General features: G+C 46.7%; 1 protein-coding gene across 2 annotated transcripts in view; it reads right to left on the bottom strand.

Annotated features, from left to right (window-relative positions):
• The window catches only part of acj6 (abnormal chemosensory protein 6), a 61,411-nt gene that overhangs the window by 17,680 nt on the left and 23,882 nt on the right, over positions 1–19,849 (bottom strand). The window lies entirely within an intron of this gene.

Raw genomic sequence — 19,849 nt, 5'->3', positions numbered from 1 at the left:
TGCTCTGGTAAGTACTCGTAGTTATGATACTCTGACGATGACCGAGCCGCAGTAGCAACGTTAGCACGAAAGTTTCATAAGTGCCGTCGTCCTATTGTTCTATATATATATATATTTTTTTTTGCAGAATCCGGGGACCTTAGTTTAGAAGTATCATGCACTGGCGCACAATTATGCATATCAACTCGGTGAAAGGTGTAGGCTCGTTTGGTGCATTATGAAACACGTGATATGGACGATATACATGAACATACACTAGCGTACCAGCGAACGTGATGCGCAAAATCAGAGAACATGATCTGACACAACGGGATGCTAACTGACGCGTCGGAAGCTCGTTGGGTTTAGTATACACACTGAGACTAAGCTGCAGACAGCGAATGCAAACAGTGCAGACACATCGAAGCGCTTTATAGATACAGGACTTCCTGCATCTAGTGCTTGCATGCCTTACGTAGGCATCATGGATCACCTGTTGTCATCATTTCGGACAGAAGTTTGAAGTTTAGCGATGTGGGAATGCTAGAGGCATCATGTCTCGTATTTCATCCTTACGTCGGCCAGGCATTCAGAAATTGGCCTCCAACCTAAACTATCAAGTTCTATTACACTGTTTTGGCTACGAATTCATCAACTGTTCAACATCCAGTGAACACAACAGTGGTCGTTTATAGCTGAATAGACCACTCTTATGTTCGATCAACTCTACGACGGGTAGTGCTCATAGGAAATAGTTCACTTATGTCTGCACGCACCTCTTATACGCTGTCCCTGCGGCGCAGTTTCGTGCCAAGAACTGATACCGAAATGTCAGCAACCGACCTCTACAGACTTCAGTGACCAACTGTGGTGACTGAGCGCACATCCGAATGAAGCAACACCATCGGGTGTTCTCCCTCCTTTCTTTCTTCCATCCCCTATACCTCTCCCCCTCTGTATGGTAGTAAAGCGGATTGGCGTCGGGTTGACCTCCCTGCCTTTACCTTTTTTCTTCTCTCTCTCTATCTCTTGGGACTTCTACTTTGAGAGTAAACCAAAGCGCAAAAAAAATTCACAAAAGATTACAATACTCCCTAATGCGAAACTAGAGCGCAGCTCTATACGTGTGTTCATTTCACAATATACCTGTATTGAGGCATCGCACCAATCACCGCACCGACTGGCAGAGCCGCGACGCGCGACGCTATATAAAGACTGGCCACGCAGTTGCCGCTTCTCGGCAACTGCAGCTTATGCAACCGTAATGTTTACCGGGAAACGATTGCGGCGAACGCTATGCGCGAAGGCGACCCCTTTCTGTTCCTTTTTCTTCCCCCCAGACGGCCGTCACCGCTGTTGCCGCGGATGCGTGGACGGGAGTGCCATCTGGTGGTGCTTCAAGGTGGCTTCCTTCGCTTTCCTCCTCGCGCTCTCTTCGCTATCGCCGTCTTTGATCGCCCGCTACGCTCTGCGTTCGCTCTTTCATCTTTAGCTGTGCTCGTTCGCTCAGTTACGCCGAGGTACGTTGAGGCACGCCGACGCTCAATGCAGAAACAGGCGCCTAAGAGCTGCGTTCCAGAAGTTGTTTAGCAACCAGAAATGACTGGATAACTGTACTGTGTGTTTCACGTAACTTGAGACAAACCTTAAACATTAGCAAATGCCACGTAGCTGGACCGAATCAAGGTAATGTTCTTTGCCGTCACTTGGAGATACTCAGGTTATTTCTTTTTGCATGCCGCCTAATTAGATAATTACTCTGAATGAATGAACTTCTCAATTATTATAATCAGGTTAAAAGTGTCAAAGAGAAAATTGTAGAGCAACATAAAAAACTCCCGGTACAGCTTTCTGTTGCTCAATACGTGCTACATAAAAATATTTTTTCGACAGTGAAAGAAGCCCGCGAATGCACGTAAAATTGCCGCGCGACTGGCCGCTCGAGGCACTTTCTATCTCCCTCTTCCTAAAAAAAAAAAAAAAAACAAAGGAAGAAAAGGAATGCTAAACGTCTTCGCGTGGGAGCAAACGAAGCTCCCACGCTGAGGGACATTCGATTGCAAAACACATGGCGCAAGGAACATAGGCCCACGCATTCGTGCAATCGGGCTGGTGATTGGCTGCTGGCGCCAGCAGCAGGTTTCGCTCTAATGCCGTATAATTTCGAAATAGATGCTTAGATGACAACGGCACTCATTGCCATATATTTTGGCACCATTATCTGGGCTGCGATTTCGCTGCGATGCCTTTTATCATGTTATTCCTTTTCACGCTTCGTCAGTGTTCTCAGCGACGCTCCACTCGCGTTATCAATGGGATCAGCCGGTCATGAACGGTGGATGGTAAGAGTGGCACAGAATCGAGCGGACTGCATCGGTACGAAATGGCGGCTGTGAGCTCTGCTGTCTCAGCTTCACCTTGGGCTGTAGTGGGTAGTAGTGCACAAAGCCGCTAGGACTTCGGCAGAAACATAAAGCACACGCACGAAGTGCCAAATGCTTCCAAAATTATTTAAAAGTACGAAGATTTTTCTCGCGCCTTTTCATAGTAGTGAAATTACAGCTTGTGGAAACGAAGAGCTTCGTGTGTCGTTCTTGCGTGTTTCCTATAGCCGTTGCCCCGCCCCATGTTTTGCGCTACATCACGACGTTCCCATAGTAAACCCCCAACAATACGACATCCCAACTCTGATTGACTCAGATTTATCCTCTTAAATTGAACTGAATATTTCTTTTAAGTTCCAGAGGAGACGGAGAACAGAATCATGAGTGCATAGCAAAGAATGTTTTTGCCTTTACGTGCAGTTCCACGGCAGCGCTGTATATATAAGTACGACAGGAATCAGTCGATTCGCATATCACACGTGTCACAAAAAATCTCTACGTAAATGACGAAGCGGTATTCCTGTTGGTTACGCGCACATTGCACCTTCCTCCTCTCACCCCCGCCCCCATAAAAGATAACATGGCACAAAGAAGAAACTAGCGCTTCGTTCCTTTTGGACACAATGCGTCTTTTTCGCATCAGGTAATCAGTTGGCTCAATTCATGCCGCTAATTTTTGCGTGGATAGGGAAACAGCTAGCCGAGACATGCAAGGGTAATGATTCTATACGAAGAGGCACGAGGGACGGTTTCTCACGATTTTCGACCGGCAACGTACTCTGACATATATAGGCCGCGATAATTGGTCCGCCATTTTTTTGTGAATAAAACACGTCGCACGAGACTTCCTGTATGTTATGCACGCGCTGCCCTCGATGATGCTTTTGGCAATTTGAATAAAATAGCAGCAAGTGCGGAATCGGAGTACATTTTTTTATGTATCTTTTATGGGCAGGTAATGTCCTCGGACTTATTCAATTATAATGTGTGTATGTCACTGGCTATTCTATTGGGAGTACCTTTAGTGGCTTCTGCCCAAGCGCGAACTGCTAATCGCTGTTTTGTTGTTGCCTTTTTTTCCCTGTATGCGTTCATGTGACCATGCTTGCAGGTTTGTGAAAAACTGCCTCTTTTGCCGGAATTCTCTTACTCCAATTCATGTTATCATGACCTATCATTCTTCAATCATTTAGCGAAATAATGTTTGTGTAGAAGCCGACAAAGGTATAGTTAGCAACAATTGCAACTACATCCAAATAAGTTAAACCGAATTTCTTTGCTGATATTTGTTAGCAATAATGTAGAAGCTTTTGTGTCTCAAGAAGGCTCGTATGGTATATTATGAGGAAGCGATACGCTCAGATGTATCATGGTTCGAACGGTTTGCTGTGTTCTTGCGCAGTTGGAGTTGACGCTTTTACACTAGACACGGATTCACACGTGTCTCTGCTTAGTGCGAATTGGCATGCAGAGAATTTCTCCACGACAGGTTCACCAGCTTTCCCGACAATGACTTAGAAAGCTGATGCTTCATCACCTTATTTTCCTTTCTTTAGTTGGCAGCTTAATGATCAACATTTCTTAATATGGCATTCTGGTTTGGAATGTTTTGTCATTCGATTAATTTTTCTTTTTAGTTTTTTTTATCTGTAACTACAATTAACAATTCTGATGGCATAGATTGAGAATTTAATACCTGACATTGCACCAGCCTTGATTATGCTTTGTTCTGAGTAACAGCAGTGAAATGTACTAGCGAAATAATAACTCAAAGTGAAACACACGTTTTACTTCGACGTTGGGAAATACACCATTGCAGGCACCGGCTCTATAGCGGCGATCGAGATAATGACAAGCAACAGACAGGGGATAAACTTCGAGTTTTGGCGATCTATCCGGATGGGCGGAGCAGTAAGCGGGACGTCCGCGCAGTTTATGGTGTGTCTCCTACCCAACTACGGCAACAACAGCAGCAGTAGGCTCCGTGTCATTGAAACCAGGCGCGGGGTTGCCGGTATTCGGCGCTGCGCCGCGGCCCGTGCTCGATTTGGCGCAAAAAGAGGCCTATTGTGCGTTCACCAGACAATGCCGGGGTTGCGCTCGGGGCCACGACGAGATACGCCGATCGGGCGGACAAAAGGCAGACGCAGCTCTTTTGTGTTGCGCGCCCCGAGCACGAAAGAAAAGCACGGGATGGGTGGGGGGGGGGGGGCGACAGGGGTATCATACGGGGCTCTGATGGGGAGCAGGCTGCGGCGGTCCCCCCGCGGCGAGTAGAACACAGCGATGCGGCGACAGTAAAGAGCCAAAAAAGTACGCAGTAAAGGTGTAGCGAGAGCCACCACTCGTACTGTGTAAGTGCTCGTTCGGCATTTCTGTTGATCACGCATGCCAACTGTCACGCACCCTGTCGCTCCGTCTTTCTACACCCCCCGCCCCCTTTTTTTTGTTCTTTTCCTCCCCATAATACTTCCGAGCGCCGGCGGGAACTTGCCACCAAATGCCCAAGTGCTTAAAGTTTTCTTCTTTCTTCGTGGCAAATCGTTGCCGTCTCTTTGATTGTTGTTCGCGTCCACGCGAGCCAAGAATTTGTCGATTCGCGCAGTGTGTCGCGATTCACTGCGTTTTGATCACGACACGCGCTGCGAATCTCGGACGGCCTCGCTGAATGGCATATTGAGTTGAGTGCTTTCAATGAACCCGTGAATGCTGACACACCATTTAGTTCCTTTTTCTATTCTCTCTACGCGTTAGCCTTGGATCAGCGCACGAGGTTAACTGCCCTGCACGGAGCCGTGTTTTTAACGGTTATTCTTACTTTTCTTTATTATTTTGTTCCCTTCGTCATTTACTTGCACGAAGCGGCACCGCCGCGTCCGTTGTGATCGTCAACTAAGCAAGAGGGGTGAGAAGAAATGGATGTAATGGTAGAAAAAGGATCCTAAAAAAGATAGGTTCCCCAGTTTGAATTGATTATCTGGTAGACAGCTCTGATTTTGGCATGCATACCTACACAAAAACAAGGTCATTCGTGCTTTCTGTAGAACAGGAAGTTCACGACAGGTTTTAAAAAAATTATGGGGTTTTACGTGCAAAAACCACTTTCTGATTATGAGGCACGCCGTAGTGGAGGACTCCGGAAATTTCGACCACCTGGGGTTCTTTCACGTGCACCTAAATCTAAGTACACGGGTGTTTTCGCATTTCGCCCCCATCGAAATGCGGCCGCCGTGGCCGGTATTCGATCCCGCGACCTCGTGCTCAACAGATCAACACCATAGCCACTGAGCAACCACGGCGGGTCACGACAGGTTTTCTGTCGGTGGCATCCCAAAGCAAAGTTTGCGCAGAACAGAGTTTGTTTTTAGCAATGACTCAGCAATATGAATATCATAAGAAGCCAACAAACAAAAACACCAAGGACAACACAGGCGTAAAATCGGGCCCCTCAGTTAACCCCCTTGCTTCAGGAACATGAATGTAACAAATGGGCAACTAGAGGGCACACTTATATACATTTCAAAAGCGTGGACAGGGAATGGAGGAAGTGGTCAAGGAAGCTGCCTACCAAGTACAACGTAACTGGAGGTACAAGTGAAACAAGTGACGGCGGATGCAAAGGTTGAAAAAAAGAACGGTACGCGAAGTTTTATAAGGCTGGCAAAACAGAACAGAGCATACAATTTTACAGCAACATAGAGGGTAGAGCGTTTGAGGCCCGAGCTAGCTGCCTGAGGACATGAACACACAGGAGCAAATACTTGCGACATAGTGAAACTTTATATACCGCAGAGAAGAATGTGAAGACGACAAAGCAAATTGTATGTAATGCCAAGAAAAACATCCAGCCAGAACTGGAGAAAATATTTTCTTTCCAGAAGCATTGGAGTCCTCAGCTGATAGCAGCGTTATCAAGTCATCGATGGAAATATCAGCAATAGATGATTGGACTATGTTAAAAAACAAAACAGAAAAGCAAAAAAAAAAAAGAGATCATTGTTCGCACTTTTTGTTTCCGCGTATACGAACCGCCATCAGAACTCGACGGCGCTTACATGCACTTTCGCAATGCATAGGCAGACAGACATTCCGATGCGACGCTCACTCTGATTGACAGGTTTATTTCCATTCTGATAAAATTACTCGTGCTTCCTTTTCAGGTTCATGCAAACGACTAGCATGTTCGCATTGGCTAAGGGCCTGTATACCAAAAACAGGCGTTTCGCCGTTTCAAACACGATGAAGTCCCGCGTTTAGTTTCAAGGTTGCCTCAATTAATTTTTTCGTCCGTGTCATCCCGCTACGAGTTCGACTTCCATGCGAGCCTAACGTATTCCTAGGCGCAAGCGTCTGGCGCCCGTGAAAAATAAATAAAAGAAGGCTCGACTAACAAAGACGCAGAAACTTCCGACACAACGCCGTGGGTCAGTAGCAAGAAGCAGCGACGGGGCACTGTTTGTAAAAGTTACACCAGTGGTGACTGGCAACACGCTTAACCTCCTAAACTTTAACGTGTGCATGTTTAGATGACGGCGTCCCAAGCATAAATAAAGGAGATAATAGAAGAGACATAAGAACATAAAATGACTGCCAGAAAGACTTGCGCTGCGTCGAGATGCATGAGGTTGGTCCGAATGTGTTATATGTGCGCAGCAAGGAGTAAGCAGGCATCATCGTTTGCTGGTGAGAGGGGCGAAACCACCGGCTTTTGCTCATTTTCAGTGCAGTAATCGGCATGAATTTGGCGTTACTTGAAGAGACCCACTTTCCCCGCCCCTGTGACAGTGCGAATGATTTCTAAGAATATGCGCATACGTTGTAAAACCGCGAGTTAAATGATCGGCGCAAGTTTCTTCGATATAGGAAACCTTTTGAAGTTTGAGGCATAGTAAAATGAGCCCCGCCGGGCGGTTTCACTGACAGAAAGGCAAAAATAAGAACGAACGCATAAGGTCTATTGCATTTTCTCGCAGCGAAGTCATTCGGCGTGGGCGGGAGCGTCGTTTCGCCCGCCGGAAACGTCGGAACTGATCAGAAACAAAAATGCCGGCATTCGTAGCTTCGAGACGCAGCAGCAGATGTGAACTTTGAACAAGAAACATGCCGTCATTGCCGCGCACGTAAAGCGAACACGAGGTGTTAGTTGCAAGCGACCTCCCCCGCAGGTATAAAACTAATTCTCGAAAGCTCTCGAAAGCGTTGTATGGGAACGAGCACTTTATGAGAGAATTTCCCACGTGGCGAAAAGGGCTTAAGAGCTCTTTCCCGGGAGTCGTAAACCCATTAGAATTACATAGCGCCGCTGAAAAAGAAAATGACTTGTGCTTAGTTTTCTCTGAGCGAAAGCCATAAGCTTTCGCTGCACGCACTTAGCGCGAGGAAAGAACACGACGCAAGCGGTGAAGAGTGCACATTTTTCGCGAAACTGGAAGCGCAAGTAATGCCCGCACGTTCGTGATCAGCTAGGAAGTCGAAGAGTGTACCTTTTTTTTTTTGCAGTGGCCCCGCTCTTGAGCAACGTGTTTAATGAACTTCGTGAACTTTATAAGCAGACAAACTGCAAATGTAAGAAACAACCCCCAAACATGGCCGGCGTGCCATAGAAGTATAATGTATTTTATCTGTACTTGGGAACTTCTGCACAGTCTTTCGCACGTGCAGCAGCACATGTTCACGCATTCAGAATTGATCCTATAATTGATCATCACTGCGACCCTGCCTGCAATAGCTTAAAACACCATCCTGCCCGCACCGACCGACGCCGATCCCGCCATGCGAATCACTGTGGTCAAGCAAGAACGATGAACAAGTTCTCAACGAGTGCCCGTAACCACAGTGACTGCCGTGCGGTAAACATAATACACAGTGTGCGGACGGAAGAACCTAATGAAAGACATACTCGCTAAATCGGGATATCATAAGAAGCCAACAAACAAAGACACCAAGGACAACCGGGGGAAAATTACTTGTACTTACTAATTGAATGAAAGAAATGATAAATTGATGGCAATGAAAGTGGATGGAAAAACAAGCTGCCGCAGGTAGGGAATTATCCCACGTCTTCGCATCGCACGGCTAGAACAAGCACCAGCCCTCCCGCCAGGTACATGTTATAGGACTGCTCCGGATACAGAGATCTCCGGCAGAAACACCGCGCGACCCTGTCACCTCATTTGCTGACTGTATCACCCCCAGCCAACGCCAGTCGAGCAAAGCAATCGAGTTTGCACGTCAGGCGGGCATCCATGATCGAATGTGATTCCTTTTCCTTAACCATGCACACTCCCTTTTAGTCCAAAGATTTCGTTTCTAATTTAGGTTTTTCATTAATTAGACGCGGCTAATGTCAGCATGTGTTGCACTCGGGACTGCGTAACGCTGGCAAGTTGGCATGCTTAAAGGGACACTAAAGGTTACTATGAAGTCAAGTTGAAGTGATAAAGCAATGTCCTAGAACGTCTAAGGCGTCAATATAATCGCGAACAGAGCTTTAGTAACCGAGAAATTGAGGTAAATGCATGACACGATTTGAGACCCCCCAGCGACATTCCGGTACTAGCCCGATGACGAAGGCACTCCTCATCATAATTTATGTCACTAGTACTCAACTACTCGTATTAAAAATATAATTTCATTAGGTTATAAGACGGAAGAAAATGCTACTTGTCTACTTCTGTTCGATTCTAAGAAAAAATAACATTTTGACGTTACCCTTCAGTAGTATGGGTGATCGAAAGGTTTCGTTTTCGCTCGACTCTGCGCACTCGACTCTGCGCCGCGCGCGCTTTGGATTTCAGTTGTTTTGTTATCGCGTCGTGCTGCTCTGGTTCTGCTGGCTCGCGAAAGTTGCATTTGAAGCAAGCAGCGAGAATGCCACGTCCATGTGATGTCGTGTGATGCGCGAACGGTCCGCGGAACTTGGCCATGGGCAATTGCAGTGGCGAATACAACGTTACTTATCACTGTGTGCCAACGAGTGAACCTCTCCGTTCGAAGTGGTTAAGTGCCGTACCTCTGCCAGAGCACATCGGCAAAGAGCCGAAAATCGCATAGTGTGCTTGCTGCACTTTCGTCCAGAGGATTACGAGTTCAACGCCGACTTACTGAAGTCGTGTGGAGTACCTTTCAAAGCAATGCTTTCCCGCAGCGCTGTTCCGTCGGTCTTGTCTGCATTCTCCGAAGCGCAAGAAAAACTGCAGGTCGAAGACGCGCGGTGAGTGCGGCATTTGGTTTTCACGAAGGAAAAGCTACAAATGTGCGAATATGTACAGCCATGACATACAGTTGCCGTGGTAGTAGTACGCAACCACGCCGGTAGCGCGAGCCCTCAGCAGCAGGTCACGTTCATCAGTGCTTAAATCGCTGAACTCGAGCCCAGTATCGCGAGCCAATGTGTCGTTGTCATGGTCGTCCATTGCAACGAGCGTCAGAGTTGGCGTCATAAAATAAAGAACCAGCTTGTCGTCGCGCGCTTTCCCTTCCGCTAGCCACCATAGTTCCGCTTTCGCGCTGCTGTCGGCTCTGTCTTGGCTCCGTTTCAGGCCGCGCGTTTGCGTTTTCCGCAGAGAACCCGTAGCGCCATTGGCGGCGCCGTTTTACTCACCGACGGCGCAATGTCACTATGAAACCATGACGTCACCACTCCTCGATCGGAGGGCGGGCGAATTGAACTGCGCTATAGGTACGCGGACGCTTCAGGGACGCATTTTTCTCTTAAAATAAGTATCTTCTTCGCATGAAACAAGCGTTTCGAGGTTTCTGGGATGGTATTTTAACAGTCCACGTTGACTTAACATTAACCTTTAGTGTCCCTTTAAAATACGTGACAATTTTAGTAGTGAAAATCCAATCTTGGATCACCAGAAAAGCAGACCGTGTCGTGCGTGTATCAATGATGCAGATATCCGTTTATAACGCTGTGCACTCTTGCGTAAGAATTCTGATATGTGATTCTCATGATTTTTGGAATAACTATTTTCCGATTGATGAGGCTGGCTCAGGAGAACCGTGTTGGAAGCCTCACAGTAGTGTACGCATATGGCCCAACCGGGAGCGGGTGATTACGAACGAAGAACAAGATGCCGCTCTCGTATGGATCAGTGAGATAACATGATGGTTGTCGGTACCGGTTGACCTGCGTCGTTAAGTGTCTGCCATGCCGTGCCACCCAGCGTGTAACCTAGTGGCAGGAAAGAAATGTTTAATGGTACTTTCTGGCACTCCTTTAATGTGTAAGCTGTTATGGGCTCATTAGAATAGTCGTTTAGGTTGGTAATGTTGTCCGCCGCCACCGCCGCAGCTGTCCGTCGCAGCTATCGCCAGGCTCCTACCCTCTATGGAGGGCTGGACACAATGGTTGGATTTTCTTGAGGAAAAAGAGGTGATAGGCCGGCGCCATACATACATGAAATGCATGTATGGCATACCTAATTAAATCACGCAGGCTAGGTGACTGTTTGTCACCGCCCGCTCCAAAGGGGATGCGAATACATCATCATCATCATCGTCATCATCATTAGCATGGTATCGGGCCACTTCTCACGCGATGTGAGATGCGCGCTGCGTAGCGTCGATACGTGCGCACTTTGCATTGTATTTGCATATTAGCCCACGAGGTCGCACGGCATGCAGCAGTTGCATAGGTAGCGGTACAAGGTTTGGATTTCCTATCAATCCCCCGGACTGGGCTCCTACCCAGTCCAGGGGATTGGCCAAGAAATGAACGGATTGTCTTGAGGAAGAAAACGGAGATTAAGGATATGTAAATAAATGCCAAAATGAAAAACGTGTATAGCAGACCTGATTAGATCAGGCAGGCTAGGTGACTGTCACCACCCCGTTTCAAAAGATATACCAATAAATCATCATCATCAGCAGCAGCAGCAACAGTATCCAAACGTGCCACTCGTGACGCGATGTGACATGCGCGCCGTGTAGCGTCGATATATTCAAGGCTTGCATTGCGGTTGCGTTATATCAAACCAGGTGTACCGACGTGCGGAAGTGGCATGTAGCAGCTGCATGTTGTACGTAGCTGAACATGCTTAACTAAAGCAGGATAGGTGACTATTTGTCACTACCTCGTATCAAATGGGATGTCAATAAATAATCATCATCATCGTCAACAACATCGTATTGTGCCACGGGTCAAGGGATGCGATACGTGCGACGCGTAGCCTCGATACCTGTGTTAACACTTTATGGCGCGTCCTCGCAAGCTACGAACCGATGTTGAAGAAGCGAATCGTATAATCGCAGAACGCGCGCGGCTACAGCCAGGCAACGTCAGGCTCAGCAAACCGCAGTGCAGAGAGCCTAACAAGCCGCAGCTCGCCGTCGATGCCGGGCGGACAGTTGAGATCGTTCTCGCGAAACCGACGCAAAGAGGCTTCGCCGCAAAGACCCTCTAGTGCGAGCTTCTGAAAATGGAGCTCCTACGGAACCGTTCCTCCGGCTTACGCTGTGACTGTGCTGGGTGTACTGCGCAAGCCTGTGACTTTTTTTACCACCTCTGTCTGCAACATTTATTATATGAACACTGCACGTGCTTGTGCAGTTGAAAGGAGAATTACAGGCTTCTTTATTGCATAAGGTTGGCGCGAGCGTGGTGTCGCTCTTGCCACCTCGTTAGAGTTTACTGACAGCGTCCACGAGTAGAATATGATGCTCCTCGTCTAGAATGCGTGCAGCGTTGCGGCAATAGTCAGAAACGCCGCTGGCTGGGGCTAGGCTACTCACTGCACTTTTCTTCGTACACTGGCTGTGCATGACTCGTGTGCATGGCCGACAGGGAAGGCACACACGCAGACGTGCATGAGGCGAGAACGATGCAGAGGAACAAGCGTAGGTTGTGCAAACCAGAGAAAGTGAGAGCGGAGACAAAAAATAAGCATATATATATATATATATATATATATATATATATATATATATAGCCGCTCGCGGGGTGCTCCTACGGCTGCCTCAGATGGGATCGTAGCTCGCGGCAGCCACCGCCGCGCTATGCACCCCCTCCAAGTCGCCGTCCTCTGCATCAGAGATATATATACGGACTGCCCGAAAGAACGGCAATGCATGTAGGAGGAGAAAGAGAGACGGAGGTAGGCTGGAGTGGAGGGCTTGCCAGAGAAGGAGGAGAAGAGTGGGCGGCGCAGCGGGGCAATTTCTCCCGGCCATCGATCGCCGCCGCCGGAGCCGTGAATATTTGATGGGGCAAGCGCCGCTCGGGCGCGATGCAGCAGCGCCACCGCCACTTCTACCCTCTCCCCCTGGCGTCGACCTCTTCTTCTCTCTTCTGCCTTACCCTTTTTCCTCCTGCTTTTGCCGTCGGAACGGTCGGGCGGGTTTCTCCCGTCTCTGCCAGCGCGCCCTTGCGACGGCGAAGACGACGCTTCGTCAGCGATGAGGTGGATACGCGTCCCGTCTCCCGGCCTTCCCCCTTGGTCACCTCCCTCGCTCCTTTCACTGTCTTCCCGCGCTGGTGGGGGGTTCGACAAGCCGCAAGACGCGGAAAGCCTCGCCGCACTGTCAGAAGGGGAGCTCAGTTCCGATTTTACGTGTTACCTTTGATTGCGCGAGAACAAGTGACGGACAGCAAAAGCGAAGAAACGCGGTGCTCCCCGCTGGTGATGTTTGATGTATCTTAAAGGCTGACGCGGTGGAGAGATGGCATGACGATTTACGCCGCACGCGTCTGTGACTGCCGTATGTTCGCAGTACTTCAAACACGTGCATGGCCAGAAGCACATGGTGTCTCTTAAGGAGAAAACATCCAATGAATCTTGTATGTCGTGTCTCCTCCGTATAACTTTAATCGCCCTCAGCTAGAGAATATACAAAACCTGCAATCAGCGCATGTATCGTAGCTGACATCCGGTCAGAACCATGATAATTTTTTTTAGCGTCTACTACAGAGCAAGTACAGAAGAGCGTGAACATTATAACGGAAGTAGCGCGCAACAAACGGAACTTGCAGCTTCGAAGCCCCTCACTATTCCCTGACATCAGACCCCGAGGTGATTACCATTGTAGTCTCATTTTATTAATACAGTGCCAACAAACAATGACACAGAGAAGACACACGATAAAACCGACCACAGGCTGATTAGTCAGCGCTCGTGTTGTCCGTTTTTCGTGTGTTTTCTCTGCGTCGTTGTTCACTCACGCTGTATTAAGAAAACTAATTCCGTACCAACTAGCTCAACTCAAGGTACACCATAGTTTCGATGTGTCAACCTCGTCTCAAACCATGGGCAGATGCTGCTAACGGTGACACGGGCTACCTAACTTGTAGAGAATGCAGAGCCAACCTTTTGAAAACACTTTGTTTGCTGCGCCACGCTGCCTCTACTTCCAAGAACACCACCATGTACGTGTTATTATGCAACAAGCGTCCCGGCAATCGGGAGCAGAGCACGACTCCGCTGTTGTGAAACTTTGTTGGGCGGTGCCCACATTGCCTGCCTTTCATGCGACATAATTGAACCACGAAAACTCATCACGTCAAAGTAACGTGCACGTACTAAGCATGCATTAATATGCCGCATAAAACTGAAATTGTTAATGAATAGCCGGAGGTTGCCTTCCTCCGAAAAGAAGATGGCTGGCCATTGATTGCTGTGGCAGTGACTGCTCGGAACTGCCGGGAAGAATGGATTTATTTGCATATAATACAAAATTTTGCGTGGCAGTATAACGTTATCAAGCCCTTTCCGCACGTATACGACATCGCTGTGCCGGCTCTTCTTTGCTGAGGATTCGTTTTAGCGGCGTCTTTAACTCCCCTTTGCACGCCATCGCACTTTTCGACCAGCCACCTCACGCTAAGCAGGGGGAAGTGGGCCCATCGCAGACGCCGGCACCGCCCTCCTCATCCGGTTACCGACTTTCTCTGTGATAGCTCATGTCTAGGGAAACGCTCTCCACTTCTGCGCACTCCTCACCTCTTCTCAGCCATTTCAATAAGAAAAAAATTCAAGTAGGGCCACACCGAAACTTCAAGTTGGCCTACCCGCAAAATTTAAGTTGGCCCACTCGCAAGTTTAAGATGACCCACCCTGAAGTTTTAGTATGCCGACCCTCAGATTTCAACTTGGCCCATCCCCAAATTTACGTTGGCCCTCCCCCAAGTTTCAAGTCGGGCCACCCTCAAATTTCGGTTCACCCGCCCCCAAATTTCAAGTTGGCCTACCCCCAATTGTAACTTGGCCTGCCCCCAGATTTCTAGTTGGCCCACCCCCAAATTGTCGTTCCAATACTCTTGCGTTCATCCTCGTCTTCTTCCACAGCTGGCTGGCTCTATCTTGAAAGCAATCGTCTTACGCGAAGAAAGGACCGACGGACAGTTTTCTCGTTGGGTAACCATAGAAATGCTTACGGATTAACAACTTGCCATGATAGACAATACTATCCGAATTCAAAGCAAAGTGGCCTCCTATAAACGAGGAGAGCGTATAAATGGGCTTGTCAAACAACGCTGCGGGTCACCGCCCGATGCTTGCGTTGATGGTTACGTAAATTTGACATCAAAATATTGGAAAAAAATCAGACGGGAATAGTTAGCTCTACGTTACAGGGCCCCAAGAATGGTACTGGGCCAGGAGGCTGAGCCTATGGAAGAGGCTCGGAGTAAAACTTCAGTTCGGTTGGAACTACTAATTATTTCCTCTTCCTCCTCGTCGTCCTCTCAAGCAAATATTGTAATTAACTTCCTGCTCCCATTCAGCTGCCTTGTCACTTGTTCATGATGCGTACCGCTAATAGTATGTTTCGAGGCTTCGAGAAGAGCTTGATTCGATGTCTGATTCGATGTCTGATTCGATGTCTGATTCCCGCCGACGGAATTCAAGCACCCGGTTTTGCGGCGCTCAGTGTCTCAAGGCAAGTGGAACGCTTTTTTCGAACTGACTGATCTGCGCTGGATCTCCTATAATTCATTTAGCAACAGGAATCCTGATTGAATTAATGCTACTCTTCCAAAGAAGCAGGAACTCCAGTGGAAACCAGATAGTCGGGAAAACAGTAAACAATAAACAAACAAATTTCATGACATGACGTTAGTGTTGATTCATTCGACGTGAACTTATCACCGAGGACGTGTTAACTATGTTTGGCCTCTCCTTTTAACCGGACTGTGAAAGAAGCAAATTGATGCTTTTCGGTGTTTAAATGTACATAGAGAAGGCGGCATGTGTCCTTTCAGTCTGTCTGCTTTCTGGCAGCGTCTGTCGCAGTTAGAAAAAAAGAAAACGTCAGCAACTCCAGATGTTTCGGCAAGGAGAACAGCGTGTCTGGTTTCATATCGGTAAAGTCGTCGATGTGAAATTTAAGGAACACCGACAGAAGCTTTCGTAATTTGCTTCGCTTGGCCTCTGATCATTTCAATCTCTTGTGGACCTTTATGGTGTTATCACGCCTCGTTTTTATCTTGTAGCTTCTCACTGTCCCCGAGGATCTTTGGACAAAAGCACATCACCGTTCACGGCTCGACTGCTTCTGCGATATTACCATGCTTCTTTCTTGTATGTTCTTTTCACTTTTTGAAGGTTATACTGTAATGACGCCTCGATCTTATACTGCAGCTTCTCACTGTGTGCAAAGTTTGCATTTCATTTACAGCATGATGTGAGAGGGGAGCTGAAACGCTGGGTAGCTCCAGGGGTCCACTGTGGCACGAGAAGTAGCGATGCATTGCATGAAAGTTTAGGACATACTGCTTGTAGACGCTTCTCGTCCGTGCGGCTTTACGTAGGCGCTGAAAAAGCGAGGACGCGATGTTGGCAGACCAAACAGACCGACTGTTCGTTAGTTCAGCGCAACAGCGCACTAAGCAACATGATTTACAATGTGTCCCATCTAACTTCTGCCAAGGTTAAAAAAAATGCCAAGGCACTTCAAGAGGACGAGTCTAAATGCATATTGTTGATCATTGTACGGACCGAGTCACAATATTTTTCTATTCTGCTTAATTGCATACTTATACAAGGCTAATTACCGAACTTCGCAAGTATTAATTCTAACGCAAAACTTGCATTGAGAAAGTGGTAAAGCCTTCTCTGAAACATTTATTTCAACAGCTTCTAACTTCCTACTTGCTGGGAAATTATTTTTTCTACATGCTAAAGAAAGCCCGCTTAATATGAAAAAAAAAAAAAAAAAAACAACACGTGACATGCCCACTTGTGCTCCTCGATGGCAGTGCGTTCAAACGTGCCGCGTATGGACGAACAGTGCATTTAGTCTGGTGGGCTGCAGCTGAACAGGTGACAAGGGAGTGAAGCAGGCATCCACTTTTCGCTATTATGAACGTCGCTGACCACACAGTTTCATAAGATAATAACGACAATAGAGGGAACTGTAGCGCTAATGCCTCCGGGTGCTGCAAGCAGTGCGGTTCAACCAATGCATAGATTTGTCTTAGCTTCGTCCTTTGACTTTAAACGTCTTCGTGAGTTTGCGAACTGATAATTTTTTAACGAGATACCGCGTCAGAAATTATTAGCATTTTCCGACGACGGCATTCGAACAGAGGACCTCTAGGGCAGTAGCCCGGTTTTGAAGCCATTATGCTACGGACGCATGCGTCTACAAGCGGCCTTAAGAATTTTTTGCGGGCAAGCCAGACCGTTGAAACGCTTAGCGCATTTCCATTTGGCCACCACACCTCAATGATGTTTTTTATTTTATTTTCTTGCAACAAATAAAATCAAAATCAATGACCTTGTCAGGCAGAACCGCTGCAATTGATTACCGATTGCGCATGCTCTCAGATTATAATTGCCTTCTAATTTAAAAAAAAGGAAAGATCGCTTTGAAATTAGGCCATTAAAGTCAGATGAAGCGCAATAAACAAAGCCACAAGAATGTACGAAGCCAAAAGCACGAAGATCAGACAAATACATGTACTACCCATCATTCCCACAGTGGCTGAACGATCGCGGCGCCAAAGTTTCTTCTTGTAATTATTGTAGAAAATTCTATGGCTACGCCTGATTGAAGCGCATCACTGGCGTAAATACAGCGGCCAACACCTGCACCGCTGCCTTGTCACTTTTTAAACGGCACGCCTCTCCACGCCTTTGTGTCCTTTGCACGAGATAAGCATCGATTCCGGACGCTGCAGGCACTGCAGTTTACTTAAGACACAGTCAAGCCGTTGTTTCAAGGCGGTGTTATGCACCTGTAACGTTTTACATTCTGCGTAGGCAAACATAACGACAGGGCTTCCTTTCACTGAAATTCTTTTTCTGATTAATATGTTCAATATTTATGCAACTGTTTCTGCAAATTCTAAAGGACGCACATGATCTGAAGTATCCCGCAACAGCAACACAATTTGGACCATTCGTCGGGCTGTTGCCATAAAGTAGCTTCAACGCCATATTATATTAAACGCTACAGCAAGTATATAACGTAATAAAAACAGCTGAAAAGTTGACATTTAAGACCATTACCGTCAATTTTCTAGACTTACTCAACTTCGAGACGCGATCGCAGTGATGTATTGGGCCCTAAGATATAATTTAATCTTTAGCTCTGGATACCTCAGTTTTCTCCTCAGAGTGTTCTTTAGAACTCCTTGCGAGAATAGGCTTCAGAGAGAAGCGTGTTGTTGGGTAGAGTTTTGTTGAACTAGCGGCTTTCCTCGAACTATTCTTTGCGGGAACACGACGCCGGTGCTACGTTGTTTAGTATTACCACTGGAGGCTTTCAGCCTATAACGCGACTTCTCTGAAGCGAAATAAGATTTTTGCGCATCGATTGGGGAAAAATTGAAAGAAGACAAGCAGGTGAAAAGTTCTAATAATAATGAGCGCAGTGACAGCGCTGCAATAGTATTGTTGATTTGTTTTCAGGGTTTCATTTCCAGTTCCATTTTCACAAAGATTAAAAGAACATTTGCTCTTATGAGAACATTTTATGTTGTCGCTGCTTTTTCATATTGTAAAGCGCATCACATAGGAGGGTATTGAAATTTTTGTCAACCTTGATTTAGAAATTCTTGTTTATCCGCATTTTTTACCCGCGTCGGAAAAAGAAACCCATTGTCAGTGTATTATAAACGTTCTTCTTCGCGTACTATCTACACTCACACTTGCGTTATGAGTCGATTTGATGGATTAATGGGTTTTGTTGGCGCAAAGGCCAGTTATAGCCAAATAATGCCAACGTTGTTAGGAGTTATCAGAACGTATTAGGCTCTAGGCTTTCTTCTTATTTCACTTAATAATAGTGTAAGATTTGGACGGGCTAACTTTTTTAGTTAAGGAAATAAATGGTGTGAATATTTTTCAATGACGACGCGTGCTTTCGTTTCCTTTTTGTGCAGTGCATAAACATAAACATTAAAGGAGTTTACATGTTGCACAATATGAAAATAAACTGAATTTTGTGCACCACATTTAATTGTATAACACTTAATTATTCGATTCACTAAAGCTCCGCTTTACATAGATTCAGACATGAGTGTTCAATATGCATAAGGCTTTTTTTTTTCTTTTCTTAAACATGCGCAGCTCGACCCCAGCTACTCCCATCTTCGTGTACCGACTACCAATGTCCAAGGTAATCACAATCTCCTAAGTCAAAGGCTGCATAAGCAGTACCACTATAACGTAAATCTATACTCGTATTCACACAAAAATATAAAGCTTCTGCACTACAGAATTCTGTTCGTAACAGCAAGCGCCGGCCAATCATGATGTGGACATATTAGCGACGACTGCCGATGAATGGAAAATAGAAATTACGAACGAACAGCGTTCTAAATTCGACCTCTGCACTTTCCTATAACCGGTATTTTGTCGCAATGGGCAACAAACCTGCAACAACTGGGTTAACCTGAAGTGGCGTTCATAGTTCGGCACGTGATCCTGTGCTGTGATAGCAAATGGTGATTATTATCGACATTGTTCTTGTGCATGCGCCATGTGAGTCTCTCTCTCTCTCTCTCTCTCTCTCTCTCGATCTACTTTCTTATTATCTTTCTACCACTTTCATCCTGGGATTTTTTTTACTGGTTAACCTCTCTGCCTTTTTCCTTTCTTATTCTCTCTTTCTCTTCTGTCTCATTGATAACGCTGTCACAGTTGTAAGTCACGGCAGAGCTATAGAAATGAATATAGTCCATGCATTCTCCGAATCAATTTGCTTCGGCCTTCAATGTTGTGACAGACGATCATAAAAGGCGTTGTTACGTTGTCACTTTCCCTTAGACCAATTTCACTAGAGATACTAAAGCTCTTTCATTGAATTCCACATAACTGAAACTCAAGCGTTTTGCCAGACTACGAGCGTTTTTTGAAGCTCTCCGCCAGAGGACCGATTTCGCTGCATGCAGAGAGCACCATCCTGTCGAAATCTGCAAATACGTCGTGTGTGCAAAATGCATCAAACGGCGCTCGCACTGGCTAAGCGTCGAGCAACCAAAACAAAAACACCGCCACCGGAACCACGTTTCGAACCCAAGCACGCGCCGCAGGGCAGGG

The sequence above is a fragment of the Dermacentor andersoni genome, chromosome 4 (genome assembly GCF_023375885.2).
Source record: "Dermacentor andersoni chromosome 4, qqDerAnde1_hic_scaffold, whole genome shotgun sequence".
In the NCBI taxonomy this organism is placed as follows: domain Eukaryota; kingdom Metazoa; phylum Arthropoda; class Arachnida; order Ixodida; family Ixodidae; genus Dermacentor; species Dermacentor andersoni.
Note: the sequence above shows the minus strand (reverse complement) of the source record. Positions and strands in the feature narration are given on the sequence as shown.